This window comes from Littorina saxatilis, linkage group LG5, assembly GCF_037325665.1.
Source record: "Littorina saxatilis isolate snail1 linkage group LG5, US_GU_Lsax_2.0, whole genome shotgun sequence".
Taxonomy (NCBI): domain Eukaryota; kingdom Metazoa; phylum Mollusca; class Gastropoda; order Littorinimorpha; family Littorinidae; genus Littorina; species Littorina saxatilis.
The window spans coordinates 27,696,970-27,714,206 of NC_090249.1; the positions used below are offsets into that span (position 1 = coordinate 27,696,970).

A 17,237-nucleotide genomic window follows, 5' to 3' on the forward strand; every position below is an offset into this window, starting at 1 on the left:
CTCCCCCCCATTACACCCTACACTTTTAACATTGTATAAAAAATCATGTCCCAATATAGGTCCCTAGTTACCTGGGAGGACGTTAAGCTCCATAATCAACATGAACAACGTATTGAATTGAATTGAAAAGCTGGGGTTAGGAGGTCTAACTTCTTGAATTAAAGTGTTTTTTTCTCAGGTGCATGTAGTTTTTTATTTGCTTGAAATCATGGTGTATTCTGGTTGTAAGAGAAGAGTCAATTTCCTTGTAAGCCTGCAAAATTAAGATTTGTCATTTTTGAAGTACACAAGTTTTTGTAAGAGTCCAAAATAGTCCAGGATAAGGAGGAAAAACATAGGGTGGGTCAGGAAATCTGAAACATTGCATAGTTTTGTTTTGCCTATGTAGACACAAAAAGTACTTAGAGCACTTCCCCCCCCCCCCCCCCCCCCAAGAGAGCATAGCTTAGTTTTAATTATTTTAATGCCACTGTTAGCAAGAGGAGTACTACAGACAGCAATCAAACAGTGGATTTTTTCTGTAGACATTGTTATTTCTGTTTAGGTGTTTCAGTAGTTTTCTATGCGGATAAATCATGCTGCATGATCACTAGAAACAATCCAGCTCTGTAGCATGCAAGTTTTTTAAAGGTTTTTTTCCCATGTTACTCTGAGAGAAAAAAAACCCCACAGAGATAAAGTTGAACTGGCAGTTTGACTGAAGCAGTGGTAATAACACAGAGTTGTGCTCTTCCTACAATCAATGTTTTGATGTGGATGATGATGTCCGAACATGTACTTGGTTGTATTATTTTGCTAGACTATTTGTTTCTGTTAGATATATCTGCTCACATGATTGTTGTTCATAATTTGACATTACATTTACTGCTGATCAAAATGTATTGTTGGAATAGGTCTGCTTAATATTCTGACTGCAGTTTTGTAATAAAATCAAATAACACAGATGTTTTAAGTATCAAAGTGCTTTTCACACACACACACACACACACACACACACACACACACACACACACACACACACACACTCACACACTATGAGTATGACTGCAAACATGAATTTGTACTTGTATTAATTATAATTACTGTATTACAGAACCTGATCTGAAAAAAAGGACAACAGCAAATTATTCATGCAAGCTTGCTGTATTAACGATTTCTTTATCCATTTAATACAACACTGAATTAAAAGATAACAACTATAACAACGTGTGTGTGTTTGTGTGAATGTCTATGTGTATATGGACGGACACTGATTAAACCTGAGACTCATCGATTACCCAGGTGAGTGTAAAAGAGGGAGAGAGAGAGGGAACTTTAAGGTGGGTGCATGGGGACGGACATGTGGTAACAGATATATGTTTTAATCTGTAATCTTAACACATGTGCTTAAAATTAGGAACAGATGCCATTCCACTACAAATACTGTCAGTCTGACAAAAACGCCCAGTGACACTGAACCCCTATCCCTTACAGAACACATTCAGTATACATGTACTCACTTCCTTTCGTCTGCGTTTAGTGAAAGCAGATCGTTCTGATGACATTGGTATCCGGTTTCTGACCTCCTGTGAGTGGTCAACAATTGTCGGAACTGGAACTGCGTCAGGCAACAGCTGTTTTGTGTGTGCCAGGTTTTCTTGCCGGCTTAACTGCGTTCACATTGGAAGAAAGTGTCGCCGGAAACACAGCACATCGTGTTGGCCGTTTCCAGTTAATCAGTCTTGCTGCAGAAGTTGTAAGCCCATCGGAAAAAGGTGACAACTGATGCCTGAACCTTTTTTCTATACTTCATAGCTATCAGCAGCCGTGCGCATTCCTTCGGCGTGTTGTTGATGCTCGATGAAGGCAAACGCCCACTTGAGCCTAAGCGGCTGTACACGAAATGACGTCACAGCCGGTTCTCGTCTACTGGCGGCCATTTCGAAGTCTCGTTTAGCAGACGAATTTGGCGGAACGTTTTTAATTAAATCACAATGATAAAGCTACGAATCGGTGAATTTCTTTACATTTTTGGAATCTTTAGGTGCATTTCTCTAACCTTCAGTCATCGGTTAGTGGTTCTAATAACCTTTAAAACAGCGTGGTCTGGTCCTTTAAGCCTTGCGCGGAACCGCGCGAGGTGACATGCGACTCATTTCGTGGTGGAGGGTCACAAATTAGAAACACTGCCATTTCGAATCACTCCACCTCAACTTACCTCTATTTCAATTCTCTGCGGTCCTCCACCCACCTCAACGACAACTGCCACAAATATTTCTCCGGCACGTTTCAAATCCTTTAGTAGTTCTTTTACTGGCGCCCACCAGAGCAGACGACCGCAGTATACACAGACAAGAAGACTCGCTCTCGTGACAAATACGTTGATTTTAACGGCCCCGGGTCAAGCAAGTATACGACTACATTGAGCGGAACAACACTATGCACGAAACGTTAACAAGTGCTGGCTAATAAACCCAACCAAATCAGCATGTTTTTTTGTATTTGTCTATCGTGCGACCGGTGCAGAGTGAGCAAAGGTCCCGTTCGAATTCGTGAGTCGCATGTTGCTTTTTTGATACTGAGAGAGAAAGGAGCGAAAGAAAAGATTTCATCAGTGAAGATCTCCCCTCATTCTCCCCCCCCCTCTCTCTCCTCCCTCCTATCCTCACTCTTTCTGGCTCTATTTGTCCGTCTGTCTAGCTGTCTGTCACGCTGTCCCTGTCTCTCTTACTCTCTCTCTGTCTCTCTCTCTCTTTGTCTCTGTGTCTCTCTCTCGCTCTCTTTCTCTCTCTGTGTCTCTCTCTCGCTCTCTTTCTCTCTGTGTCTCTCTCTCTGTCTCCCCCCTCTCTCTCTCTCTCTCTCTCTCTCTCTCTCTCTCTCTCTCTCTCTCTCTCTCTCTCTCTGAGTGGGCCTTTACGCTACTGTTGCCCTGTTAAATATCTATTTCTTCTTTGTTGCACAGAAAGCTATTGAAGTTTTCAAAGGCGTATTTCCCTGCACTAAGATCCAGTTTGTGTATAGAAGTCATTCCTCTTCTTTAAACTGCTTCAACGACACACTCCCTCCAGTGAAAGCAGTCCGGCTATACCCGTGTGAGATCTGGCCAGGCTTTTACATTGCTCTTACATGAGATAATTTTCACTTTGGCACACACCAAAATACAAACCCTGACAGTGTCCTGTGCAGAGTCTGAGTGAAACATTTTTGATGAAGTAATTTCACTGATTGCTACCATGTCCATTAAGAATTTAATTCATAAAACGTAATTCTGCACAGAAAGCGCATAGACTGTTTGGGGTATGTGTCCAGGTGGAGAATTGTTTTTTTTATCCTACACACATGAGAGAGACACCCGTGAGATAATAATCGTTCAAATCACACGTGTGTATATCATGTAAATGAGGTCATGTCAAGCAAGTCTGGCAAGGACCTGTTTTTCCACTGCTTATGATGCCAAAGTCACCAAGACAAACGTCATTATAGAAAAAAAAATTGCGCTCGCTAATTACCCTCGATGAATTTTTAGAACTAACACGTCACGCCACACTTTCAGAGTGACGTTTCTTTACTTTGACGTAATAGATTGCACACGGCTTTAGAAGAGATCGAGGTTCCAAAACAAGGGTCTTCAAGTTAGCTGCCACGACTGCAGGACATTTTCAGCTTAAAATACACGTAAGTACAGAATGTAGGATAAACAGAGTACTACATGGCTTGCTGTTTCGTACTAGATTTACACTCGTTGCTTTTTCAAATAGTGAACAGCTCGCTTTCGCTCGCAGTTCAATATTTTTAAAAAAAACTCGTGTAAATCTGGTACGACACAGCAAGCCATGTAGTATTCTCTATATCACACGTAAAAGCATAACTAGGTCTGACATGGGGAGTGGAATTACACTGGAAGGACTGTGCATTGACAGATCTTCCAAGCAGTTGTTTTTGAGACTGCGAAATGGACAAAGCACAACCACTTTCAAACGTCTAGTGAGTCTTGACTGTTCTTCCTGAAGATCACTTTCGACCTATTAAATATGCCCAAATATCACACACAAAAATCCATGAAAGCAAACCAAAGCAGCAAGAGTACGGTGTGTTTAAGGGACATTTATATTAAAGGGATAATATCTAAGGCAAAACACTCACAGATAACTTTGAAAGTTGAGGTTCGGGGTTTAAAATAATGGTACCATGCAGCAAGACTGTCTTCACTTTGCAAAAACAAGTATGTTGAAAAGGACAAAAGTTGTCGTAAAATTCAATGAAATATGCACTCTTGTGTGAGAAGTTGGTTATTTTCCTTGACCACTCGACTCTATTTTGTTAGTTACCAAGACCGCTTGTGGCGCAACTGACATTGACCTGTTCAGCACCACTTTTTAAAAACTTCAACACAGAAGCAGCGCCTAGATGCTCATATACTCACTTTGATTTAATTATAACAAGCATCCGGGTGATGTTTTTTTTTCTCAAGCCATAATTATGCGTCTAAATTACTGTAAAATGGATTTCCCAAATTCTCCAATAATTCAATTTCGCCAGAAACTACCACAAAAAGGTCAAATCACTAGTATCCCTTTAAAGTATCCTGTCAACATTTTCTCTGAGGAGTATTCTGATAACAGAATGAAAAAGTGCTCCGGTAGATAGTTTTTCCCATACAGAAGATTTGACCCCCAACATTTTCAGCTTCTGGGCTTTTATACCTGTTCATTATGCCTCTTTTAACCCGGGGAGTTTTGATTGACAGAAACACTTTAGGCCAGAGAAGGTTGCTGGTGTCAGGCACTTAACAAGCTTTTGTCCTCTCGGAGATTGAACTCAACTCCTCCGTGTGTCTGGTTTTGTGTAGGGCTCCAGATTTTGTATTCATCCTTTCATGGTGGTTTAACCTAAATGTGTCAGGTCCATTTTTTTATACCTATTCGGGAAATGTTATTTGTTCCAAATCGCAATCGAACTCTTTTTTTCCCCCTAGCCTCAAATATGTAAGGGGTCGAAAGCGTGCAGATGTTACTCAAGAAAGAAAGTTCCTGATTCAAGATCTTATGTGAAAACTTTAACCAGAGAAGAGAAAAGGTTCTTTGAAACAGCAATCTGAAGTAGTGTTAATTTCAACTGTGAATGACATTATGTTGTGTTCTGGCTCCTAAATACATTGACCAATTGCCGAAAGATTGCATGAAAGGATTTCCTTGCCCGGAATTCCCCACGGATTTTGAGACTACGTTCGGGACGACGACGCTCTATGACCAATTTATTATAGTAAATTCGACAGAGCAAATGAAGGGGTATACCAACTTGTAGATAATATAAATGTATGTAAACCTAATACACGGCCATCCTTATTGCAAGGGGACGCAGGGTCCTTATTACACCGGCCAAAGTCCCGAAAGATCAGCTAGACTCAACTCTCTTTCTCTCTTCGGGGCGTTGTCGCATTGACCACTAACACACAGGAATCATTGAAGCATACGGTTTGTTTGTCATTTGCCCGGATCCAATCAAATCGTTCTGAGATCTTGACTGTTCTTTCATTTACTCAAATGATCACGCATTGGTGAACGAGAAAGCTTGGTCAGTGAACTGAATCTTATTTACAGGTTTGGGTTTGGTATAGGTGCGTGTATGAGGGGGGGGGGTTGTTGATGGGCGATAGTGGTAGTATAGTGGTAGTTGCAGTAGTAGCAGTAGCAGTAGTCTTCTTGTTCTTCTTCGTTCATGGGCTGAAACTCCTACGTTCACTCATGTTTTTGCACGAGTGGGTGTTTACGCGTATGACTGTTTTTACTCCGCTATTCAGGCAGCCATACGCCGCTTTCAGGGGAAGCATGCTGGGTATTTTCGTGTTTCTATAACCCGCCAAACTCTGACATGGATTACAGGATCTTTTCCGTGCGCACTTGGTCTTGTGCTTGCGTGTACACACGAAGGAGGATAAGGCACTAGCTAGTCTGCACACACACACACACACACACACACACACACACACACACACACACACACACACACACACACACACACACACATACACATATATACCGGCACACGCACGATCAGGTAAAATCATACGGTCAAACGAGAATGTCCAATACGGTCAACAGCTACAACGGCGTCAACGCTTCGGTTACTGTCACGGTTAACTGGGCGGCGGCTTAATCAATCATACGGTCGAACGAGATACGGCCAACCCGACCTCTGCGGCCGACGGGCTCGTTAGCTCAGTTTTTGCATTTAGTCAAGTTTTGACTAAATGTTTTAACGTAGAGGGGGGAATCGAGACGAGGGTCGTGGTGTATGTGTGTCTGTGTGTCTGTGTGTGTGTGTGTAGAGCGATTCAGACTAAACTACTGGACCGATCTTTATGAAATTTGACATGAGAGTTCCTGGGTATGAAATCCCCAGACTTTTTTTCATTTTTTCGATAAATGTCTTTTATGACGTCATATCCGGCTTTTCGTGAAAGTTGAGGCGGCACTGTCACGCTCTCATTTTTCAACCAAATTGGTTGAAATTTTGGTCAAGTAATCTTCGACGAAGCCCGGACTTCGGTATTGCATTTCAGCTTGGTGGCTTAAAAATTAATTAATGACTTTGGTCATTAAAAATCTGAAAATTGTAAAAAAAATTTTTTTTATAAAACGATCTAAATTTACGTTCATCTTATTCCCCATCATTTTCTGATTCCAAAAACATATACATATGTTATATTTGGATTAAAAACAAGCTCTGAAAATTAAAAATATAAAAATTATTATTAAAATTAAATTGTCCAAATCAATTTAAAAACACTTTCATCTTATTCCTTGTCGGTTCCTGATTCCAAAAACATATAGATATGATATGTTTGGATTAAAAACACGCTCAGAAAGTTAAAACGAAGAGAGGTACAGAAAAGCGTGCTATCCTTCTCAGCGCAAGTACTACCCCGCTCTTCTTGTCAATTTCACTGCCTTTGCCGTGCGCGGTGGACTGACGATGCTACGAGTATACGGTCTTGCTGCGTTGCGTTGCGTTCAGTTTCATTCTGTGAGTTCGACAGCTACTTGACTAAATGTTGTATTTTCGCCTTACGCGACTTGTTTTACCTGCTCTCACGGGTACACCCCAGACCCAAGGGACTTAATTCTGGTACGTACTCACATTTTGTCACGTTTCTGTCATTTCTGGGGCATTTTTCTCCCCTTTGTGTCCGTCATTCCCAGGAATGCGAGAGATTATTAATGTCTTCAAAGTTACCTTCCGTTCTGTGCTAGCCATCCGTGAACCCCAGATATCTGTGTAGGCTTACCACTTGTGTCGATTGATAAGCTAATTTGAAATGATAAGTAACTAAATGTTTTCTTTTAAATCTAAGTTTACACAAAAGTCGCTCTAGATGTTGATTGTTGGTGTGTGTCAAAGTGGAGGGATGGTCTTCTATCAATAGCCGAGTCGTTAACACGTGAAGGATTTTGTCTTTTAACATACAGGCCAGTCTGTAGGGCTACGACAGCGGACAAACACGTCCATCGAGTCGCCTGAACAAATATAGCTATATAGATTATAGTACTCAAACAGCCCGCGGGGTCAACAAGAGTGCTTATTGGTCACTTCAAGATGACCAAAACAAGGCTGAACTTCTCCCCGGCGGTCATACGTACATTGCTTGACCTTGACCTTCTTGCTTTTATGTTAGTCACCAAAAAAGTATTGCACCCATTTTTGTACCCGAACTAAAACATTAATTCCCGTGTCATATCGAGCACATTTTCTATGCCACTAAATGTCCTCCGCTCGGCTACCTGGTACACTTTTACGATCAAAGATTTTTGGTATAGGTGTCACGTGACCGCCGCCGAAGTAAGGATACCCCCAAAATTGACCTGACAAAAACTTCATGTAACAATTTGCTATCTTACGTATCTCTTGTGTTTAAGTCATTTCTACTGGTACAGGTGCGGCGCCCAGGAGCAGTAAACAAGTCGCGTAAGGCGAAAATACAATATTTAGTCAAGTAGCTGTCGAACTCACAGCAACGCAACGCAGCAAGACCGTATACTCGTAGCATCGTCAGTCCACCGCGCACGGCAAAGGCAGTGAAATTGACAAGAAGAGCGGGGTAGTACTTGCGCTGAGAAGGATAGCACGCTTTTCTGTACCTCTCTTCGTTTTAACTTTCTGAGCGTGTTTTTAATCCAAACATATCATATCTATATGTTTTTGGAATCAGGAACCGACAAGGAATAAGATGAAGGTGTTTTTAAATTGATTTGGAAAATTTAATTTTGATAATAATTTTTAATTTTTTAATTTTCAGAGCTTGTTTTTAATCCAAATATAACATATTTATATATTTTTGGAATCAGAAAATGATAAAGAATAAGATGTACGTAAATTTGGATCGTTTTATAAATGTTTTTTTTTTTTTTTACAATTTTCAGATTTTTAATGACCAAACTCACTCATTAGTTTTTAAGCCACCAAGCTGAAATGCAATACCAAACCCCGGCCTTCGTCGAAGATTACTTGACCAAACTTTCAACCAATTTGGTTGAAAAATGAGAGCGTGACAGTGCCGCCTCACCTTTCACGAAAAGCCGGATATGACGTCATCAAAGACATTTATTGAAAAAATGAAAAAAACGTATGGGGATTTCATACCCAGAAACTCTCATGTCAAATTTTATAAAGATCGGTCCAGTAGTTTAGTCTTAATCGCTCTACACATACACACACAGAGACAGACAGACACACACACACACATACACCACGACCCTCGTCTCGATTCCCCCCTCTACGTTAAAATATTTAGTCAAAACTTGACTAAATATAAAAACAAGTCGCGTAAGGCGAAAATACAATATTTAGTCAAGTAGCTGTCGAACTCACAGAATGAAACTGAACGCAATGCAACGCAGCAAGACCGTATACTCGTAGCATCGTCAGTCCACCGCGCACGGCAAAGGCAGTGAAATTGACAAGAAGAGCGGGGTAGTACTTGCGCTGAGAAGGATAGCACGCTTTTCTGTACCTCTCTTCGTTTTAACTTTCTGAGCGTGTTTTTAATCCAAACATATCATATCTATGTTTTTGGAATCAGGAACCGACAAGGAATAAGATGAAGGTGTTTTTAAATTGATTTGGACAATTTAATTTTGATAATAATTTTTATATTTTTAATTTTCAGAGCTTGTTTTTAATCCAAATATAACATATTTATATATTTTTGGAATCAGAAAATGATAAAGAATAAGATGTACGTAAATTTGGATCGTTTTATAAAAAAAATAATTTTTTTACAATTTTCAGATTGTTAATGACCAAACTCACTCATTAGTTTTTAAGCCACCAAGCTGAAATGCAATACCAAACCCCGGCCTTCGTCGAAGATTACTTGACCAAAATTTCAACCAATTTGGTTGAAAAATGAGAGCGTGACAGTGCCGCCTCAACTTTCACGAAAAGCCGGATATGACGTCATCAAAGACATTTATTGAAAAAACTTATGGGGATTTCATACCCAGGAACTCTCATGTCAAATTTCATAAAAATCGGTCCAGTAGTTTAGTCTGAATCGCTCTACACACACACACAGACAGACAGACAGACAGACAGACAGAAACACACACATACACCACGACCCTCGTCTCGATTCCCCCTCGATGTTAAAATATTTAGTCAAAACTTGACTAAATATAAAAACGAGAGTTTTTTTGCGTCCAGTTCGAGGTGTACTATGACAAAAAGCGCTGTATTTCAGCAATGGCTGAATGGATTGCTTCAAAACTTTCAGGATCTCAAGACTACATACGCGACGTACTCTGGGTACATTTTTGGATCATTACATTTTTGTACTAAGATTGTATGCAATCTTCCGTAAAATGTTTTTTTTAACTTGTCACAGGTTGGGATTTACATCCCAAAACTGTGGCAGTGTTTCTAACAATCATTTGCCTGTATGCATGCACAATCATGATTGTTTTGCATGTTAGCCTTAAAACCTATGACAAGTTTTAAAAGATTTTCTGGCAGATTATCTGTTAAAAATAGATTTTAAGGGCAGTACGTCGCACATGTAGACATGAGATCATGAAAGTTTCGAAGCAATCTATTCAGTCATTGCTGAAATACAGCGCTTTATGTCATAGTACCCCACAAAATGGACGCCAATACCTCTCGTCTTCTACTGCTCGCGCACTCCACACCAACATTAGCGGCCCGTCAATACCATAACACAAGAGATACGTAAGATGTGTGTGTGTGTGTGTGTGTGTGTGTGTGTGTGTGTGTGTGTGTGTGTTTGTAGTTTGTGAGTGTATGTGTGTGTGTGAATGTGTGTGTGTGTGTGAGTGTGTGTGTGTGTGTGAGTGTGTGTGTATGTGTGTGTGTGTATGTATGTGGGTGTGTGTGTGTTTGTGTGTGTGTGTGTGTGTGTGTGTGCGGTTATGTGTGTATGTGTGTGTATGTGTGTTTGCCTATGTATGTGTGTGTGTTTGTGTAGGTGTGTGTTTGTGTGTGTAGGTGTGTGCATGAGAGTGTGTGTGTGTGTGTATTTTGGGGTGTGTGTGTGTGTGTGTGTGTGTGTGTGTATGTGGTTTGGTGCATATTTTTCATTACATTCAGTCAAGTTTTGACTAAATGTTTTAACATAGAGGGGGAATCGACACAAGGGTCGTGGTGTATGTGTGTGTGTGTGTGTGTGTGTGTGTGTGTGTGTGTGTGCGCGTGTGTGCGTGCGTGCGTGTGTGTGTGTCTGTCTGTCTGTCTGTGCGTGTGTGTGTGTAGAGCGATTCAGACCAAACTACTGGACCGATCGTTATGAAATTTGACATGAAAGTTTCTGGGAATGATATCCCCGGACATTTTTTTTTTATTTTTTTCGATAAATACTTTTGATGACGTCATATCCGGCTTTTTGTAAAAATTGAGGCAGCACTGGCACACCCTCATTTTTCAATCAAATTGATTGAAAATTTTGTAAAGCAATTTTCGACAAAGGCCGGACTTCGGTATTGCATTTCAGCTTGGTGGCTTAAAAATTAATTAATGACTTTGGTCATTAAAAATCTGAAAATTGTAACAATTATTTTTTAAATATAAAACAATACAAATTTACGTTAATCTTATTCTACATTATTTCCTGATTCCAAAAACATATAAATATGTTATATGCGGATTAAAAACAAGCTCTGAAGATTAAAAATATAAAAATTATGATCAAAATTAAATTAAATAAAAAACAATTTCATCTTATTCCTTGTCGGTTCCTGATTCCAAAAACATATAGATATGATATGTTTGGATTAAAAACACGCTCAGAAAGTTAAAACGAAGAGAGGTAAAGAAAAGCGTGCTATGCAGCACAGCGAAACCACTACCGCGCTGAACAGGCTCGTCAGTTTCACTCCGTTATGCACAAGCGGCGGACTACGGTCATTGTGAAAAAATGCAGTGCGTTCAGTTTCATTCTGTGAGTTCCACAGCTTGACTAAATGTAGTAATTTCGCCTTACGCGACTTGTTTTTATTTTACACACACACACACACACACACACACACACACACACACACACACAGACACACCCACACACAGACACACGCACAGACACACACTTTCTTTCTTTCTTTCTTTCTTTATTTGGTGTTTAACGTCGTTTTCAACCACGAAGGTTATATCGCGACGAGGGAAAGGGGGGAGATGGGATAGGGGAAAGGGGGGTGGGGGGGAGATGGGATAGAGCCACTTGTTAAGTGTTTCTTGTTCACAAAAGCACTAATCAAAAAATTGCTCCAGGGGCTTGCAACGTAGTACAATATAAATTATGACCTTACTGGGAGAATGCAAGTTTCCAGTACAAAGGACTAAACATTTCTTACATACTGCTTGACTAAAATCTTTACAAACATTGACTATATTCTATACAAGAACCACTTAACAAGGGTAAAAGGAGAAACAGAATCCGTTAGTCGCCTCATACGACATGCGGGGTGCAGAGAAATAAGGATGTGGAAAAGAAGACTTTTGGTAAGTGAAATAAAGGTGATGGATCCAGTCAGGTAGAAATAAGACAACAAGAAAAGAATTGGAAAACTGCAGGGAATAGTAGGGAGAGTTTTCTTGGAAGGAAATATAGGTGAAAGGACTGGTAAGGCAGAAATAAGACAAAAGAAGAGAAGAAACAGAACCGTTAGTCGCCTCTTACGACATGCTGGGTAGCATCGGGTAAATTCTTTTTAGTCCCAAGCAATATGGGACTCCCCCTAACCCGCGGGGGGTACACACACACACACACACACACACACACACACACACACACACACACACACACACACACACACACACACACACACACACAACACACAAACGACATATCCCCCCACAGACACACAGACACAGACACACACTGCACTGACACACAAACAGATACCATTGAATTCAAGACCTTTATTGTCAATATTCATGCATGTACACAAGATACACTGTGATCCAGAGAATGTGTAACATCACAACAGCTTCTGATTAGATTTAGACTTCTTCTATTACACAGAATGTAGAATGATAGTATATGGTCCCAAAAAGTTTGCTTTTTGTAAACATTATTAAATGAAAAATAAGGAAAGCGTTGAATCAAAACATGTTAATTCACAGATGACAAGATAATTTAAAAACTTTTCATCCGAACGATTTGAACTTTTTCAGAAATGTTTTAAACATGGAGAGAGTTGTTTTGTTCCACAGGCTTAGTTCTAGGATATAGAGTTAAAGAGATACAAGATGTTTCGAGTTTTCATACATTTTGTACCTACAAAGTCACCATTTGTATCACTTTAACTTATATTTGGAACACAGAGGTGTTTTTTTTTATAACATAATCAACTTTATATTATACAAAACATAAACTTCTGTCCAATGTTTAACTCTAATTCCAATAAAATACGTAAGTCTAACTTCTTCCCATACTTACATTTTCCTATGGTCATTTTTGTTATCAAAATACAATAATTTATAAAATAAATGTAATCGTTTTTTAAATTGTCATTCCAAAAACCAAATAATATAATTATCTGTTTCATTCAAAGTTATATTATAATAAATTTGCTTATAAATAAAGTCTTTACATAGTTTCCAAACGTTCCTCACCTCTTGACAATGAAAAAAAGAAGTGCTCAAGTGTATCCAGTTCATTACAAACTTCACAATTATTAGTTTGACATAAACCCATCTTGTTTAGTAAAATATTCGTTGGGTAAATTTTTTGTAAAATTTTTCAATGAAGCAGACGCAGTCGTTCTTCTTTTGTACAATGAACAGCTAACAGCCAGTGTCTTGATTCCAGAACAACAGTATGCTTTCTTTGCCAACACTGAGTTGGAACACCGAGTTGGTAGATATAGTTTATTGAAGCTTTGAGCCTATATGATGAAGTCACGAAGAACAAATCTTGCAATAATACGTACAGGACAGATAAAGAGCAACTCTGAAGCGGTTTTACCCTCTCGATCTTTAGGCTTACCGTTGTGCTAACAATATTACAAGGAGAGGAGGAAGAAGAAGATGAAGAAGTAGAAGCGACCCATCTGCGAGAACTCTCAGTCTAAACATTTTTCAGATGATACGTAAGGCACGGCTAACCACCTAAACCCCGATTTAAAAATAAATAAAATTAGGTTCCACTTAAAAAGTGGAACACATCACTCTGCGATACTTAAAATGCATGCTAAACTATCAGCAGGGAAATGGCAGAAGAAGATACACAATTCTGAGACAACGATCTCGCTTCATTATACAATTAAATTGTCAGTTTCACTGAATTCAGAATGAGGCCCGGACAGTGGGGCCCGGATGTAGCTTGACGGAATCACCCTCTAGCCACACAGCCCACAGCGGTTTGGGCAATTGGTCACAACGCTGGGGTACCGGCAGGGCGGGAAGGGATACTGCCACCACGTACCACAGTCGTCCTTGTCCACAGGGCAGCCATCTGAGAAGAGAATATTTGACAGGCAAGAGATATCATGACATGGCTATGAAGTTCGGCTTTCTGTGAGGATAAATAGTACGGACCTGTTTAATTAACCTAAGGCAACCCCCCACCCCCCTCCTTCTTAAGACTTCGCCTCTTTTGATTTTCTATTCATGCAAGTTATCTCTCGTAATTAACCTCAGAATCTCTCCTCCCTGCTTTATTGGGTTCTTTTAAGGTCTTAAAGAGACGGTGGATGTAGTGGATCTACTGTACATGTACATCGACAAATCCACACAATAGCAAACCAGAGGACCCGTACGCTTACCACCACCCATCTACCCACCCGCCAACATTACCAGCAAGTTCACCCATCAACCAATCGACCAGCCATCTGATCACCAACCTCCCGAATATCAGCCTACGCAACAAATAAACCAACCCACCCACCTAGCAAACAACCAACTTGACACTGAGTCAACCGTCTCACTGACTTAAAGGCACAGTGCAGCTCACAGCCTTCGTTTTGCGTTTTTGTTGCAGCTGAGTGCATTTACAGTTCAAAAATCCTCCTATTGTAGTAAAACAAACCCAAAACTACCCAACGACGACATCTGTGAAGCTCGACAGTTTCTTGTTCACGCGAGTGCATAAATTAACCTAGTTATTACGTGGTGTTTGGTCGGAGTTCGATTCAACTGAGTGATTCCGGCCTCCATTTTGTTTTACACAAACTCATGATGATGTCTGACATAGTTTGCTTAGTGACGTGTCTTTTTGTGCATGATGTGGTGATCTACCTGATCTAAATTTAGATCCAAAAATAGGTCAAGACCAGCCGGGTCCGAGTACGAAATTAATTCGTAAAAAAATCGCAGTTCTTGACTCTTTGGGTGCAAGTCAATGAAACTTGGTACTTCTTCTAACGGATAGCTGCCTGAGGTATGACCAAAAGCCCCAGGGGCTCCGTGCACCTGGATTTGACAAGTTCAGTACCTTTAAAACAAATCAGCTTATCCGCCTCACACCGACTCCCTCATCCGATTTACCAGCCGAAGAACCACTCATGTCCAAACCAATGCATCCATCGTCTGACCAAATTACATTCCTACCTACTCCCCACCACCCAACCCAGCCGATTATCTCACCCACCTGCTCACTCGCACGCGCACTTATACAGACAAGCAAACATACAGTCAGACATCCCGATAGAAGGTTTGAACTTACCACAGAGTTTGTTGACGCAGTTTCCTGGGCAAGCAGAGCAAGAACTTGAGGCCTTTGTGTATGGTGTTACATAGGAGGATTGGCTGAAAGAAGAAAGGCATGGTGACAAAGATATACTAATCTAGGCATGACGTCGTTATAGTCGTCGTCGTTGGTAGTATCACCATCATCTTCGTCTTTATCATCATCATCATCATCATCATCATCATCATCATCATCATCGTCATCATCGTCATCATCATCGTCATCGTCATCATCATCAGTCCGTGATGGTAAGAATCTTAAACAAATTAGGCAGAGCGCTGTTTAGAAATCTGATATAAACAAAGGGAAGGTAGAGCTCTATAAATGCGTCATGTGTAATAAAGTGAGAGATATCCGGAACCAAAAAGGCGCTTTGAGGATGAAAGTCGTTTGTTCATTCCAATGATTGTTATTCTATCAGGTGTCATGAGACTGGTTCCGGATAACTCTCAACTACTCTATTACACATGTCGTATGCATTTAGAGCGCTTACTTCCCTTTGTTTATCAGATCCGTGAGGGTGAGTTTAATTGGAATCTAAAATAATATAACTCTGTGATTGTAATTAACTACTTAGTTCGTTCACCTTAGCGGAAAAGCGTTGAGTGTGGTATCAAACAAAAGAGATCTTTCTTACAAGTCTAACGGGTCATGTAAACCTGACATTGACACTTGAGAATTGGGCCAATATGACTAAGGCCAAATAAAAATATATGTTGGTTTAGGGTAACGTGAGCAAAAAGGATAGGTTCGGTAGGTCGAATGTTTTTTCTTTTTTTCTTTTTTTTCCTTGCTTAAATTTAGTCGATTTTAAAGGAGGTTACTTCCCTTAGTCTCGGTCTGGTTCGCAAAATGTGCCCAAAGTTTAGTTTTATTTTAATAAATGAAAAAAAAGTTTTAGGGTCGGCGGGACAAAACTAGGGTCGGTCGGGTTACCCTAAACCAACATATATTTTTATTTGGCCTAAACCTTGGATTTGGTAAACTCGGCTACTTTTGATTAAATCCCCTCCCCCTTTCAGAAATGTGGTCACTTAAGGGTACTTCATCATAACGCAGGATAACAGCTATGAACACCCCTTGTGTTGTTTAACGCTATCGCTTGCAGCGTCAACCACCACAAGGAAAACGCGTTATGCTGTGTAAAGGAGCTGTCTACATCTATCACACAGCAACAAAAGCGACACACAACCAGAAGCATGTTTGTCAACTTAAAGGCTGTTCAAAGGTAGCACTATCTTTACCTACCAGCGACAGATTGTGAAAGGCACAGTTCTCCCAAAGTAGACCAACCCGGCTCACCGTCTATGTTCGGGTCAGGTTTAAACGTGAAATAAGCTAGGCCATCTCTCCACGTGGACACATACCAAAAAACAAAAGTCTTTAAACAGAGTGTGGTTTGAATTTCGCACACTTTTTTCTGACCCAAATTGTCCAAGAAACCCACAACAAACTCACTCTGTCGAGAAAACAGCTAGGGTGTGGATTTTTTGTGACACCAATTCTCTGTAGAGAAAGCAGCTAGGGTGTGGATTTTTGGTGACACTAATTCTCTGTCGAGAAAGCAGCTCCAGGGTGTGGAGTTTTTGTGACACTAATTCTCTGTCGAGAAAGCAGCTAGGGTGTGGATTTTTGGTGACACTAATTCTCTGTAGAGAAAGCAGCTAGGATGTGGATTTTTTGTGACACTAATTCTCTGTCGAGAAAGCAGCTATAGGGTGTGGATTTGTTGTGACACTAATTCTCTGTCGAGAAAGCAGCTAAGATGTGGATTTTTTGTGACACTAATTCTGTGTCGAGAAAGCAGCTCTAGGGTGTGGATTTTTGTGACACTAATTCTCTGTCGAGAAAGCAGCCAGGGTGTGGATTTTTTGTGACACTAATTCTCTGTCGAAAAAGCAGCTAGGATGTGGATTTTTTGTGACATTAATTCTCTATCGAGAAAGCAGCTAGGGTGTGGATTTTTTGTGACACTAATTCTCTGTCGAGAAAGCATCTAGGGTGTGGATTTTTTGTGACACTAATTCTGTGTCGAGAAAGCAGCCAGGGTGTGGAATTTTGATAT

At 40.3% G+C, this 17,237-nt stretch overlaps 1 protein-coding gene and 1 long non-coding RNA gene across 2 annotated transcripts in view; both read right to left on the reverse strand.

Annotated features, from left to right (window-relative positions):
- Positions 1 to 2,383, reverse strand: part of LOC138966759 (PHD finger protein 24-like) — a 37,476-nt gene extending 35,093 nt beyond the window's left edge. The window contains exon 1 of the mRNA XM_070339091.1: positions 2,198 to 2,383. The gene's annotated coding sequence lies outside the window, so the exon portion shown is untranslated. The remainder of the gene's footprint in view (positions 1 to 2,197) is intronic.
- Positions 2,384 to 12,387: 10,004 nt separating this feature from the next.
- On the reverse strand, positions 12,388 to 15,232 carry LOC138966742 (uncharacterized). The gene is made up of 2 exons (XR_011455753.1): positions 15,149 to 15,232; positions 12,388 to 13,939 (listed from the first exon to the last, which is right to left on the reverse strand). It is a non-coding gene; the product is annotated as an uncharacterized lncRNA (long non-coding RNA).
- Positions 15,233 to 17,237: the final 2,005 nt, after the last annotated feature.